Here is a 16,353-nt window from a genome sequence, read left to right as displayed (position 1 = left end):
GAGGAGAGAGATCGATTGAGAGATAGAGAGGTCGAAGAGAGAGAGAGATGAGAGTCGGTGAGGGAGAGATTACAGAGAGTTTATTTGGGGAAAAATGAATATATCCGATTACTTAGCCCGGAAACTGGATTTGTACCGTAATTTGTCAATTCAATGAACATTTATGGGTAAAATAACCCGAAATTTTTTTATGAGAATAGCTTTAAAATTTTTGGGGTAATTAAACACTAATAAAATAAAAATATTCAAAAAAATTTAACCATTTTTGGATTGCATATCCGGCCCGCATTTTATAATTTAATGAATACGCGTGCGGTTAAATAAAAGCCAGAAATTTACCGGAATAATTTTAAAATTCTCGACATAATTAAAAAGTAGTAAAATAAAATTTTCATAAATTTTTGAAGAATTCTGAAATTAAATACTCATTTTACAATTAAATGCAATCAGAAAATCATTTAAACATAAATAATTGATAAAATATTAATTTCTAAATTTTACAAACTATTAAAAATAAACATTGAAATTATAAAAGCATAAAAATAATTTTTGAAACAATTTTAACATTTATGAGAATAATTATTCAATAAAATCATTTAAAAGCAAAACAATTCGTACAACTCATTAATTAATTATACAATTAATCTTTGTACCCAACAAATCACACACAATTAATAATAATGCAACGCACAGCTGACAGATCCATCAAGTATTTTATTTATTTATTAATTCGATAATTACATTTACATATCGGATCCAAAAATAGGTTATTTAGCCGCTAAGTAACTATAAAGACGATACGATTTTAATACCAGTTTGGATAATTATTAAAAAAGAGCCTCTTACAAAACACTTTATACGACAATAAGGGAATAATATCTCGCCTTTTGAGAATACAGATTTTTGTCGATCTATAAAATGCTTAGTGTATCGAAAATTTGACGACGGGACCCGTACATGTCAAACCGTACCCCAGATTGAAAAAGTCAAAACATGAAAAGTATTCAGAATAATCAGATTAGGTTACGAAGGAGATTTCGGAAGAGTTTCGGGTTGTAAAAATGCAAAAATGGTTGAAGTGGGACGATTTGTGATTCTAAAAAGTAATTTTATAATTACGTAAAAATAATCATTATTAATTCTATAAATCCTTATAAATCATATGATGATCCAAAAATTACCAGAAAAATATCAAGACTATCTACATTTTATCCTGGATAAGTAAAAATTAAAATATCTAAATTTTATCAGAAATAAACATCCAAATATTATTATCCATCATCAAATAATTCACCAAAATTCACATAAAAATCACATAATAATTATGTATTGATAAAAATAATTAAATAATATTTCCCGGACGTTACAGTGTGTGGGAGCGTTACTTCAGTTGGTTTCCTTGGTTGAGGTTTGGTTTGGGTTTTGATTGATGTTTGGTTTGGTTTGTCAAGTGGGAAACATGGTGGAAAGGGGTACATTAGATTCTGTAGAATTTTAGTTTGGTCCCATGAGGTTTAGAGTGAGATTTGACCTTGTCATTGTAATGCACTTTGAGGCCCAAGCCACCAGAAGCTAGTACTAGGGGTATACTTCAGATTTTAGGTGTTTGTTATAGGTTTGTAGGTTGTTTGGTTAGGTGCACGAGCGAAAACACAAAATCTGTCCAGTAGGGGACAATTTTAACGCAACCTGGAAATGGGGAGTTTTGACCATGTCATGGGTAGGCCCTCACTAGGCCTTGGATGGCCCTAGTTAGAGGGAGTGTCTGAGGTATTTTTCCAGCCATAGTTCATAGGAATTGAGTTAGAATCATGTGTTATAAGTTAGTGCAAATCAGGACACTTTTATGTCCAAAAAACAGGGGAACATTGGAGTTTAAGCTTAGGCCTAGGTAGGCCCAAGCAAGGCCTTTAGGTCACACCAAGTTTGGGAGTTACCTTATGAACAGAAGAGTCTAGTGTAGAAGTTTGGGAGGTAAACTTGAGGAATAAGGGTGTCAATTATTCTCATAAACCCATTGGTGTCATCCTGAAATCACTATAATGAACACATTCACTTAACATTTAGTTTTAGAGCACTTATGAGTAAATCCTAGGTTGACCATCATAGTTGTAAGATATTATAAGGTCATTAGAGTGTAGGGCCTATGTCAGGGTCAATAGGGACTTGATGGTTTAGAAAAGAAACTTCGTGTTTCGAGGTCAATATTAGGAGTTTTGACTAGTTTAGCATAATTAAGTGACTTGAGTAAGTGGAGTGAGATCATCCAAGCTTAGTAGTGCAATATAGTGTGTTGATGTATTATTATATATTTAAATGTGTTATGTGAGCATATGTGTCTGTGTGATCTAGTATGCTTATAAGATAATTGTAAGCATGTATATGTATATAGGCCTAAGTGCCAATGTGCTTACTTTCAGTTTATAAATAGGTTGAGGTGAGAAATATTTTAATGAGGCTATTATTATTTTGTGTAGGCTCTCGAGATGAGGGTAAAATTTCCATTAAAGTCGAGTAGAGCTCCCAGTTGCTCCCACCTGCCAGTCAAGTCAAGCTTTTCTCAAGGCAAGTATTTCAACCTATCTTTTTTTGTTTACACTGCAAGTGTGTGTTAACCTAGCTTTCATATATAATACTAGTATTCTAATTTACCTTGATATACATGTATGCATGACCCAAGTGGTTTCAAATCTATCTTTGGTATTGCATGCAAATGCCATGAACCCTCAAGTATCTATTGCAAGTAGTTTAACTTTACTTGGAGATTGTTATGCAAGTAATTCAAAAGTCATACCATGATAGTATACCAAAATAATTGTGATGCTTAACCCTGTATAAGTTGTATTTAGCAACCTTATCTTGACACCTAATAGTCAGTTATTCCTCAAAGTTGTTCATATATGCATGTTAACTCCATTCTTATCCTTAAACCATGAGACCCTATTATACTTTGAACTGATACTCACCTTCTTTATATTTTAAATACCTATGTCTTATCTGTAACCACTACATTGAACCTAGTTTGACTTAGTTCCTTTATACTATCCTATAACCCTGTTAAACCGAAATACCAAATCCCTTATGAATAGAAACTTTGTAATTCCATTCGATAAGTTATCAGTCTAATTGATCGTGGCCTTAAAGTTTATTGAACCTATTCCATGTGCTTCGAAGGTTATCTAGAACCCTTGATAAAGATGTTCACTATTTAAGAAATTAACCATCACTTGGCATCGGTTTTTAAAATAAAAAGTTAAAAGTGGATTTTTAGTCCCAAAGGGGGACAAATGTTTTCTTTAGATAGTGGATCTGTACTGAGACGCAAGTCCTTTCCGCTTTTAAATTATAGGCTTAAAGGTTGCCTAGGGATCCCATTAATGTTCTAGAACCCAGCGAGGTTCGGGATTACTTCGCGGCCGATCATCGGTTGTAATCCGTAGCATCATAAAATAGTTTTTGATAAAGAAATGGTTTTTAATTGTTTTGCTACAAATAAATGATGCCATCACCCTGAAAGTTTATCTCTTGTTATTATATTATTGGATCTTTCATTTCCACTGTTATCCTTTCATTTTTGTTCATGTATTATATAGCCCTTGTTGAGCATTTGGCTCACTACTTGCTTTCATCCTGATATTTCAACTAGCAGATATGGTTAGATTCAATCAGATTGCGTGTAAGACTTCTGATGCCGATTCGTATGTTCGAGCTCAAGTAGATTAGTGATTGTTTTGTGTGAGGACTCGATATTGAAATCAAGTTTTAATAGTTAATAGTATTGGGCTATAACAAACCCTAAACTGTAAGATCTTGGATTCGGTGTATTTATTTTCCTTTTGTTAACTATTGTACATATTCAAGTTTTCTTTTTTTAAAGTTGGGGTGTGACAGGTTTTGGTCTCAGAGCTACGGTTTAGAGTCCCTGGACAGCCCAAATAGGTTATTAGATATATACATAGGTTATAGAATATTATGCGGGAGTGTGAGTATAGGTTAGGTGAATCCATTGTTAATAATTCTCTTATATATATATATATATATATTTATGCACTGTTTGACAGCAAAAGGCGCATTCCTCATCATCCTCTGAACCGTCTGACACAATTGCTTTCTCCCCGTGTATGCTGAGTTGAGGCGTGAGTTCAACAGGCTTCAGGGCAAGTATGATCGACTGTTAGAGCGATTGAAGAACATGTATCCGGACATCCAAAATTATGGAGGAAAGCCTAAGGAGCAGATGACTGTGAGACTTGAGACTTTAGTTCAGTACGTTAACACTAAGCTTGATGAGATGCCATCGCACCGAGACCGTACCAGCCAGTATAATATCCAGATGATTGCGGATGAGCTCCAGAGTATTGTGAAGACGCTTCGTGAAGAGAAGACTACCGGACCCCGTTCTGATGGAGTGGAGCCTTAGTTCTTTCCATTATCCACTTTTCATTATGTTGTGTTTTTAGATTTTGTAGAAATCCCTATTTTTTTTCCTTTAAATTAAGCATGTTATCCCTAGATTCAGACATTATTTTGATCTTGATGTACCTTGACCTTAATTTCGATAATTATGCACTATCGTTCTATTTGCTTTCAATTGTTCTTACGCCTTATATGCATCACCCTTATTGTTTAATTTGAACCCCGATTGTATATGTGAATATAATGACTTGTGACACCCTAACCTTGAATAATCTGCATTGTTCATACCTGTTTTGATATAACTTTCATTTCAGGATCATGCCACCTAAAAAGAAGAACCCGACAACAACTTCTACCATAGATCCTAATATTCTTTGATTGTTGGAAACCTTACAACAACAAACAAATGATATAGTTCACCAACAAAGAACTCTTCAACAATAATTTGAAAACTAAGATAACCGTGAAGCACACCAACCACCTGATCCACCAGTACCACCTCGACAAGTTGTCACTTTCAAAGCTTTTCAGAATATGAATCCACCTGCATTTCATTATACCACTGATGCAGTAATAGCTAACACATGGATTAAGGAAATGGAAAGAGCTTTTGAATTGGTTCAGCTAGGAGAAGATCAGAAGATGCCATATGTTACTTACTTTCTAAAAAATGAAGTCATTTATTGGTGGGATTCAGTGAAAGCTGAGGCAAATCAGCCGGTTTCTTGGGAAAGGTTTAAGAAGTTATTTCTGGAAAAGTATTACCCCAAGTACATGCAGAATCAGATAGAGCTTAAATTTCTTGAATTGAAGCAAGGAAGTATGTCTGTATTGGAGTACGAAAAAAAGTTTACGGAGCTGTCAAGGTTTGTGACGAAGTATGTGAACACTTAGGAAGAAAAAGCAAAGAGGTTCCAATAAAGATTAGTGCCTTGGATCAGAGAGCCATGTTTGAGCTCGATAGTTATGCTGGATTAGTACAGAAAGCTGCTTTGATTGAGAGTAATGAGATGCAGTCAAGGAAAGAAAAGGATAACAAGAAGAGAAAGGTTCCATTTTATGGAGAGAAGTCGGAAGTCGGAAGGTCACAAAAAAGGAGTGTGAAAAGGATTGGATTCCATAAAGGTGAAAATTTGCAGAAGAAGGGAAATTTGAATAAGAGAAAAGATGCTAAGGGGAACAACCAGTCAAGCTAAGGACAAGTTAGAGAAAATAGATTTTAGAGATCAGAGTGCAAGCACTGTGGAAAAAGACAACCAGGAGTGTGTAATAAGCTAAACATGACATGTTATAGATTCAACCAGAAAGGGCACTTGGCTAATGAGTGTAAGGTACCGAAGCCGGGAGTTACATTCTATAAGTGTGGAAAGGCTGGACATATAACTAGGGAATGCAAGTCAACTGGACCAGTCAAGGCTTTGATGAATGTGGCAAGTACCAGTGCACACGTGCCAGCTGAGGTATTGGCATTACCTCCACCATCTACAACAATAACTCCAAAAGCAATAGCAAGGACATTTGATTTAAAGATGAAGGATGTTGTTCAGAATTCTGAGGTGATAGCAGGTAAACTTTTAATGAATAATGTTGAAGCTAAGGTATTGATTGATTCTGGAGCTACAAGATCTTTTATATCAAAAACTTTTGTTGATAAACTTAAATGTGATAAAATAACCTTGAACGAGGCAATAGATGTGGTAATTGCGAACCAAGAGAAGATTCGTGTGAGTCAATTATGTCCTAAATGTGAGATTGATATTTCCGGGCATAAATTTTCAGCAGACTTGATACTTTTCAAGTTAGGGGAGTTTGATTTAATCTTAGGCATGGATTGGTTAGGAGAGAATAACGCTTAGATAAATTTTAAATCTAAGAAAGTGTATTTAAAGACGGAGAATGGAGATAAAGTAATATTTAAGGGTTAGAGGCAAGAACGACTATTTCTTACAATCGTCCAGGCTAAGAAACTGCTTAGGAAAGGTTGCAAATCGTTCCTAGCCTATGTAGTAGATTCAGAAAGAGAGAGCCTCAGCATGGAAGAAATTCCCGTAGTTAACAAATTTCCAGATGTGTTTCCAGATGAACTACAGGTTTACCGCCCGATTGACAAATTGAGTTTAAGATCAACCTTGCTCTGGGCACAGAACCAGTTTCGAAGGCTACTTATAGAATAACACCAACAGAAATGAAAGAGTTGGCGAACCCGCTGCAAGAATTGTTAGACAAAGGAGTGATACGGCCAAGTACATCGCCATGGGGAGCACCTGTTTTATTTGTAAAGAAGAAGGATGGAAGCATGAGGTTATACATAGACTATCGGGAGTTGAATAAGATGACGATTAAGAACTGTTACCCGCTACCAAGGATAGATGATTTATTTGATCAACTGAAAGGAGCTAAGTGTTTTTCCAAGATTGATTTAAGATCAGGATACCATCAATTGAAGATCAAAGCAAATGACATCCTGAAGGCAGCATTCAGGACAAGATACGGACATTATGAATTTTTGGTGATGCCTTTTGGGTTGACTAATGCCCCTGCAGCATTTATGGATCTGATGAACCGGGTTTTAAAAAGTATTTGGACAAGTTTGTACTGGTATTCATTGATGATATTCTTATATATTCAAAGTCAGAAGAAGAACATATGCAGCATATATGGATAGCATTGGAGATACTCCGACAAGAGAAGTTGTATGTAAAGTTTTCTAAATGTGAGTTCTGGTTAAAGGAAGTTCAATTTTTGGGACATATTATTGGAAGTGAAGGAGTCAAAGTGGATCTAGCAAAGATTGATGCAATTATGAGTTGGGAGAGACAAGAGATACCTACGGAAGTGCAAAGTTTTCTAGGATTGGCGGGATACTATAGAAGATTTGTTAAAGATTTCTCGAAAATCGCCACATCATTGACTAAGTTGACTAGGAAGAATCAGAAATTTGAATAGAATGCAGAATATGAAGATAGCTTTCAAGAATTGAAGCAGAGGTTGGTTACTGCCCCGATGTTAGTATTACCAGACAATCAAGGAGACTTTGTGATTTTTAGTGATACCTCACATAAATGTCTGGGTTGTGTGCTAATGCAACACAACAAGGTGATTGAGTACGCATCAAGACAGCTGAAACCACACACATGATTTGAAATTAGCAGCTATAATATTTGCACTTAAGATTTAGAGACATTACCTTTACGGAGATGAGATCTACACGGATCACAAGAGTTTAAAATATATTTTCACTCAGAAGGAGCTCAACATGAGGCAAAGGAGATGGTTGGAGTTAATTAAGGAATATGATTGCTCGATAAATTATCATCCGGGAAAGGCGAACGTGGTAGCTGATTCTTTGAGTAGAAAAGAGAGGTTGAATATGGTAGCAATACCAAAGGAATTATCTGAAGAAATTAAGAGATTTGAATTAGAACTTTATGTTTGCGGAAAAGTTGAAGAGATTTGTCATACTATGACTTTTCAGCCAACATTATTGGAAAAGATAAAGAAGTGTCAGGAAGAAGTGATGAAACAGGAGAATAATCAACTGACCGGAGAAGAGATTTGTACTCAAAGGGATGAACAAGGTATACTAAGGTTTTCCTCAAAAATTTAGATTCCTCATGTGACTGAATTGAAGAATGAGATATTGCAAGAAGCTCACAATTCTAGATTTTCAATCCATCCGGGAAGCACCAAAATGTACCAGGACTTGAAGCAGAACTTTTGGTGGCCAAATATGAAGCGAGAAGTAGCAGAATGGGATGCGAAGTGCTATACTTGTCAGAAAGTGAAGGCACAACATCAAAGATCGAGTAGATTAATTCAGCCCTTAAAGATTCCATACTGGAAGTGGGAAAACATTGCCATGGACTTTATAGTAGGATTACCATGAACGAAATCCAGACATGACGCTATATGGGTTATAGTTGATCGCCTTACGAAGTCGGCACATTTTCTTCCAATTAATGAAAGGTCTTCATTGGACAGATTGGTCCATCTGTATGTGCGTGAAATTGTATTACGACATGGCGTGCCTGTATTGATAGTTTCAGACAGAGATCCATGATTTAATTCAAGATTCTGGAAGCAATTTCAAGAAAGTCTTGGCACAAAGTTAAACATGAGTACGGTGTATCATCCGCAGACTAATGGTCAAAGCGAAAGGACAATTCAAACAATTGAAGACATGCTGCGTATTTGTGTGATTGATTTTGCAGGAAGTTGGGATGACTACTTGCAATTGGTAGAGTTCTCCTATAACAATAGTTATCACTCTAGTATTGGCATGCCACCATACGAAGCCTTATACAGATGGAAGTGCAGATCACCAATCAATTGGGATGAAGTGGGAGAAGGAAATATTGTAGGCCCGGAATTGGTGCAACAAATTCATGAGACAGTCAAATTGATTCAGAAGAGATTACTTGCTGCTCAAGATAGGCAAAGAAAGTATGCAGACCCTGCTCGTAAGGACATCAGATTCCAAGTAGGTGAAGCTGTATTACTGAAGGTATCACCGAGGAAAGGATTGTCTAGATTTGGCAAGAAAGGAAAGTTAGCACCTAGATATATTGGTCCTTTTGAAATTTTGAGTCAAGTAGGGAAGGTGGCCTATGAATTAGCTTTTTCGCCTCAGTATCAGCATGTGCATAATGTGTTTCATGTGTCATTGCTTAAGAAGTATAATCCTGATGCCAACCATGTGATAGAGTATGAACCTATAGAGATTCAGATAGACCTGTCATTTGTGGAGCAACCTGTCAAAATACTCGAATGTCAAGAGAAGAGTCTTAGAAATAAGTTGGTTAAGTTGGTAAGAGTACTTTGGAGAAATCCCAAGGTTGAAGAATCAACGTGGGAACTAGAGTCGGATATGCGTAGCCGGTATCCTCACTTATTCTCCTAGATTCTGAGGACATAATCCTTTAAGGGGGAGAGGATGTTATGACCGATATTTTTAAAACTTATCCATATATAATTATGTGTTTATAATTGAGATTTAAATTATGTTGAATTATAAATATGGATGATCTATATGTTGAGTGCCTATAAATTAAGTGTTTAATGTATTAGTTTATATATATAAAAAATTTGAAAGGAAAATCTTATTATTTAGTATTTTTAAATGATAATCAAAAGTATTTCATTTTATATGAAAAAAATCGATTTTTAAAATCTTTTAACAACAAATTTTCAATTTTTATATCATTAAATTTCTAAAATCTTAAGCTATCTTATGATATTTATTTTGTGATTTATGGAAGTGTATTTATTTTTATAGCAATTGTTTTATAAAAATTAGTTAATTTTTAATTTGCAATTTACTTAGTTTCCCATGCATGCATTTTGCTCCCAAACACAAGTTAAGGGAAAACTTGGAAATTTCAACCCCACTAACTACTACTTTACTAGCCAAATTACTACCTTATCCCTGCATGCAAAATGACACAAGCTTGCTTGAGGGTTACTCTTGCCAATTCTCACTTTCACTCACTTTCTAGTTAAATCAAAACCATAAAAATCAAGTACAAGTTGTCATAATCACACTCACTTCACTCCACTCCACCCTCACCTCTCTTCTCCCTCTCCCTCTCTCGGCCTCTCTCTCTCGGCCTTCACTCTCGGCCGAAGCCCCCCACCCCCCTTTTTCTTCATTTTTCATTCAAACATCCATCTTTCATTTAAGTAATCTTACTTCCCGTATCTTGTTCTTTAATAATCCAAAGATTTTAGGGTGAAAAATCTATGTTTTGATCTTGCATGGTAGTGTTTTGTTAAACTCAAAGTGAACACCCTTGATTATTGTGAATCTAAGGCTTTCACCATGAGATATATTATCATAGGGTTGAGAATGGCTAGACATGAGTGTGTCACACTTATGCAATTGTTGTTTTCACCCTAATCCATTCGGTCATGACTTGCTAGGAGCCGAATGGATGGTGTTCTTGTTGCCTTGTTGATTTTTGTGTGTTTATGTGATAATAGCTTGGTTTTGGAAATAAAAACTTGATAAAACTCTTTGCATGCTAGGCGATCATATTAGTTATAGTTAATTCTAGGCTTTCATGTTGATTCTATGATGAAATTTATATGGAAACCATATTATTTTTGGCTTGTAAGTTCGAAAGCATGCATGCATAGGTTCAACTTATGATTTTCGAAAGTTCTTGATTATTTGGATTGATCTTTGTTTTATAATCTATAATTTTAGTTAAGTTAGGATATTAATTATGATATTGATAAGTGGCATTTTATACTGCTTAGAGCGTCTCGTAATGGCTTGAATTGGTGTCTTGAACTCGAGTATTTTGTGTATTTAATGTGTTTTCGAGTGTTTTTGCATTTCAGGGTATGACTTGTTTGTACAGGAAAATTTCTTCGAAATAAGCCTTGGGAAGTACTTGGAATCAGTTGCGGGGAGTTGTGTGAAGAATTTCCCAGAAGGCATACAGGCGCCCGCCTGGAAGGAGCAGGCGACCGCCTGGTAGCAGGCGCCTGCCTGGAAGGAGGAGGCGGCCACCTGGGGTCAGAATTTCAGATTCTGGAATTTCTAATTCGAGTTCTATTGGGCTTCTGTAACTGCTGTTTCTTGTGGACTCTTATATAAGTAATCTTGGGAGACGTTTTGAACAATAAGTAACAAGGAGAGAAGATTAAGAAGACCGTTTTAGCACGCAACAACGAAGAAGAGGAAGCATACATTTATCTTGTGATTCTTTTAATTCGTTGTAACAGTGGATGCTAGTTTTCTTTACTCTTTGAACCTTAATACTCTTATGACGTACTCTGTTTTTATTAAGTAATTTTTATTAGTTTATATCGCTGTGTTTATATCATGTTTTCATATGAACCCATGGTAACGATGAGTTCTATTATGGGCTAATCGTGATCATAGGGTCATAATGGATTTACTATGGATTTCTTTAGTTAATTATTTAATACCTTGGTATATGGTGATTGTATAATATCTAGTATAGGTTGTGCTTATTCGTCTTATATGCGTTGTGAACATATAAGATAGTGTGTTAATCTCTTGTGAAGCGACAGTGACTTGAGATTTAGAACTTGCCATGCTAGCATTGGTTCATGTATTGTATACATGATTAGTGGGTAACTCTAACCATTTTACTTGCCCTGTGTAATCATAATGAATAACTCTTGCCTTGTCTTTAACGCGGTCTCATTGTTCCCAGGTATTTTTTGGGTAATCAATGTTCGTGAAGTTGCTCACGAATCAAAGTTTTAATGCGTCTCCTCCTTCTGCTGTTCAAGTCCATTTGGATTCTGAACTGGAAACGGAAGCTTTCGAGATTTCCCCAAAAGCGTTACCTTATATCCATGAATGAAAAACTTGTGATTAAATCGTTATGTTGTCAAATTCTGTAGACATATAGGGTCTCAACATAATTGATGCCTATTCAACTTCTATCTTAATTGTGGATGCTTGGTAGAATGGTATTCGTACAATGAAAGTTGGCGTTTATCAGTTTCATGTTATTCGATTAATATCATCACCATTACATGCTAAGGGAATAACAATAACTATTGAATGAAGTATTAATGAAGTTATGATCTCATGTGTGTTTAATATTGATAATTTAAGTGTTTAATTCTCGTAGTTAATATTAGTTAATCAACATTAATTGTTATTGTCTTGACATTGAAGAGTAATCATACATTGGTGAGTAAGTGTTAATTAAATATAATTAGTCAGAGTCTCTATGGGAACGAACTAGAAATCATTCTATATTACTTGCGAACGTGTATACTTGCGTGATTTATTTAGCACTTGATTTATGCCTAACAAGTTTTTGGCGCCGCTGCCGGGGACTCGGTGTTAATTTGTTTAGTTTATGTACTTTTCATCAGTGGTCATTAGGATTCATTGATTAAGACTTGTTACTTACAGCTTCCGGTTGTGTTTCGGGTACTCTAGCGAGCGTTTATGCAAACACGTTCTCGCACCCGCAAGAGAAATCTAGATACGGCTGAGGAGACAGATTCAGCTCTTGAATTTCTGGAGAAGATAGTTTTTGAAGATTCGGATACAGAGAGTGAGAAGAAAGAACCTGTAACAATGGGTGATCGTATAGTTCTAGCTGATCAAGCTCTTATGGACTTTTTTCGGCCTAAAATTGATGACATTCAGTGAAGCATCATTCATCCGGCTATTTAGGCCAATTCTTTCAAAATCAAGCCGGGCACTATTCAGATGGTGCAGAATTCTGTTTCTTTTGGAGGTGCTGCGACTGAAGATCCCAACATGCATATCAGGAATTTTGTCGAGATCTGTAGTACTTTCAAATATAATGGTGTTACTGATGAGGCTATCAAGCTGAGGCTTTTTCCATTCTCTCTAAGGGACAAGGCTAAGGACTGGTTACATTCTTTACCAGCTGGGTCCATCACTACTTAGGAAGATCTTGCTTAAAAGTTTCTGGTGAAGTTCTATCCAATGGCCAAGACTGCAGCTATGAGGAGTGCTCTTACTCAGTTTGCGCAGTAACAAGGAGAATTTATGTGCGAAGCATGGGAGCGCTATAAGGAGCTGTTGAGAAAGTGTCCATATCATGGTATGCCTGACTGGATGGTGATCACTGGGTTCTACAATGGTTTGGGGGGCCAATCTAGGCCCATGCTCGATGCAGCTTCTGGAGGCGCTTTGTGGGCCAAAAGCTATAGTGAAGCTTATAATCTTATTGAAACTATGGCTGCAAATGAGTATCAAAACCCAACTCAAAGGATGATGCCTGGTAAGGTAGCAGGTATTCTGAAAGTCGATGTAGCTACAGCTATTGCAGCGCAGCTCCAAGCGCTGTCTATGAAGGTCGATTCTTTAGCCAACTATGAAGTCAATCAAATAGCTATTGTCTATGAGCTTTATGCAGGCTCTCATGCTACAGATCAGTGTTCTCTTGTTAATGAATCTGTTCAGTATTTGAATAATTATCAGCGACCGCAGCAGCTTGTGCCAGCTACTTATCATCTTAATAACAGAAATCATCCCAATTTCAGCTGGAGAAATAATCAGAATGTTTTTCAGCAACCATATCAGCAAGCCGCAAGTAAATAGTTCAATCAACCTAGATTCCAGCAACCTCACCAATATGCTCAAAGGCAATCATATCCTCAACAAGGAGGAGCTGCTTCTAGTGCTGATTTTGAGGAGTTAAAGCTGTTGTGCAAAAGTCAGGCTGTTTCAATCAAAAACTTAGAAAATCAAATCGGTCAAATAGCCAATGCCTTGCTCAATCGTCAACCTGGCACACTTCCCAGCGATACTGAAGTGCCAGGCAGGAAGGAAGCTAAGGAGCAAGTCAAAGTTGTCACCTTAAGGTCTGGAAAAGTTGCTGATGCTGAAAAAGCAAAAGATGGAGAAGCTGAAGTCGTAGATGAAGAAGAAAAGCAAAAGGAGAAAGAGGGGAAACCAAGGAAGACTACTGTTGAACACACTCTGTCTGAGGGTAATACAGGGGAGAAACAACTCTATCCTCCACCACATTTTCCTAAGAGATTGCAAAAACAAAAGCTGGACAAGTAATTTGGTAAGTTTCTGGAGGTGTTCAAGAAACTTCACATCAACATACCTTTCGCTGAGGCTCTGAAGCAAATGCCTAGTTATGCAAAATTCATGAAAGGTATTCTTTTAAGGAAGGTGAAACTAGATGATCTTGATACCGTTGCTCTAACGGAAGAGTGCAGTGCTGTGCTACAACAAAAGTTACCTCCAAAGCTCAAGGATCCAGGTAGCTTCACCATTCCTTGCACCATTGGCAAGTTGTCCTTCGACAAGTGCCTTTGCGATTTGGGAGCAAGCATCAATCTGATGCCATTGTCTATCTTCAAAAAGCTGAATTTTCCTGATCCAAAGCCCACATACATGTCTCTACAATTGGCTGATCATTCTATTACATACCCACGAGGCATCTTGGAGGACGTGCTAGTAAAGGTGGACAAGCTCATCTTTTCTGCAGATTTTATCATTCTGGATTTCGAGGAAGATAAGAAGATTCCCATAATCTTGGGAAGACCTTTTTTTTGCTACAGGTCGTACCTTGATTGATGTGCACAAAGGTGAACTTACTATGAGGGTGCAAGATCAGGATGTGACATTCAATGTGTTCAATGCAATGAAATTCCCTATGGAAGATGATGAGTGCTTTAAGATGGATTTGGATGATTTTGCAGTTATTTCAGAACTTGATCATGTGCTAAGGTCTGATGCCTTATAAAAAGCCTTATTGGGGGAATTTGACAGTGATGATGAGGAAGGCAATGAGCAGTTACAATATCTAAATGCTTCTGCTTGGAAACGAAAGCTAGACATGCCATTTGAATCTCTTGGTAATAATGATCTCAAGAATGCTGAGGGAAAGCTCAAACCATCTATTGGGGAAGCACTTACATTGGAGCTTAAACCATTGCCTGAACACTTGAGGTACACTTTTTTAGGTGATGCATCTACTTTGCCTGTTATTATTATATCTGACCTTTCAGGTAGTGATGAGGACAAGCAATTGAGGATTTTAAGAGAATTCAAATCAGCCATCGGATGGACTATAGCAGATACAAAAGGGATCAGCCCTTCGTACTGTATGCATAAAATTCTGCTAGAGGAAGGTAGCAAACCGACTGTTGAGAAAGTGCGAAGGCTTAATCCTATAATGAAAGAAGTGGTGAAGAAAGAAATTCTAAAGTGGCTGGATGCAGGAATCATATATCCTATTTCTGACAGTTCTTGGGTGAGCCTCGTGCAATGTGTACCTAAGAAATGAGGTATTACTGTGGTAGCAAATGAGAAGAACGAGCTCATCCCCACTCGAATAGTCACAGGCTGGAGGGTATGCATGGATTACAGAAAGTTGAATAAAACCACAAGGAAGGATCACTTCCCTCTTCCATTTATTGATCAGATGCTCGACAAGTTGGCTGGTCAGGAGTATTATTGTCTTCTGGATGGCTATTCGGGCTACAATCAGATTTCCATTGCACTAGAAGATCAAGAGAAGACTACTTTCACTTGTCCATTCGGCATGTTTGCTTTCCGTAGAGTTTCTTTTGGCTTATGTGGTGCACCTGCCACTTTTCAGAGATGCATGATGGCTATATTCTCTGATATGATTGGAAATAATGTCGAAGTGTTCATGGACGACTTCTCTGTCTTTGGACACTCGTTTGATGAATGCTTCAATAATCTCCGTTTGGTGCTCAAAAGGTATGTGGAAACTAATTTGGTGCTCAATTGGGAAAAATGTCACTTCATGGTGCAGCAAGGCATCATTCTTGGGCATAAGGTCTCTAGTAAGGGTCTTGAGGTGGATAAAGCCAAAGTGGGAGTCATTGAAAATCTTCCGCCACCTATTTCCGTGAAAGGAATCCGTAGTTTTCTTGGTCTTGCGGGTTTTTATCGGCATTTCATCAAGGACTTCTCTAAGATTTCTAAGTTGTTGTGCAACTTTCTCGAGAAAGATGTGCCTTTCAAATTTGATGATGAATGCTTGGCAGCATTTGAGACTCTCAATAAGAGTTTAATCACAGCACCATTTATTACGGAACCTGATTGGAGAGAACCTTTTGAGATGATGTGTGATGCAAGTGATTATGTTGTGGGAGCAGTTCTTGGGCAACGAAAGTCTAATATCTTTCATGTGGTCTACTATTCTAGTAAGACACTAAATGGAGCTCAACTGAACTACACCACTACTGAGAAGGAGCTCTTGGCTATAGTTTTTGGTTTCGAGAAATTTCGATCTTATCTACTTGGGACAAAGGTGACAGTATTCACTGATTACACTGCCATCCGCTATCTGGTCTCAAAGAAGGACTTGAAGCCTAGACTTATTCGTTGGGTGCTCTTGCTACAGGAATTTGAGTTAGAGATCAAGTCTCGAAAAGGTACTGAAAATCAAGTAGTTGACCATCTCTCTAGATTGGAGAATCCCG

The sequence above is a fragment of the Apium graveolens genome, chromosome 4 (genome assembly GCF_009905375.1).
Source record: "Apium graveolens cultivar Ventura chromosome 4, ASM990537v1, whole genome shotgun sequence".
NCBI classification, from domain to species: domain Eukaryota; kingdom Viridiplantae; phylum Streptophyta; class Magnoliopsida; order Apiales; family Apiaceae; genus Apium; species Apium graveolens.
This window is presented reverse-complemented; position numbering follows the sequence as displayed.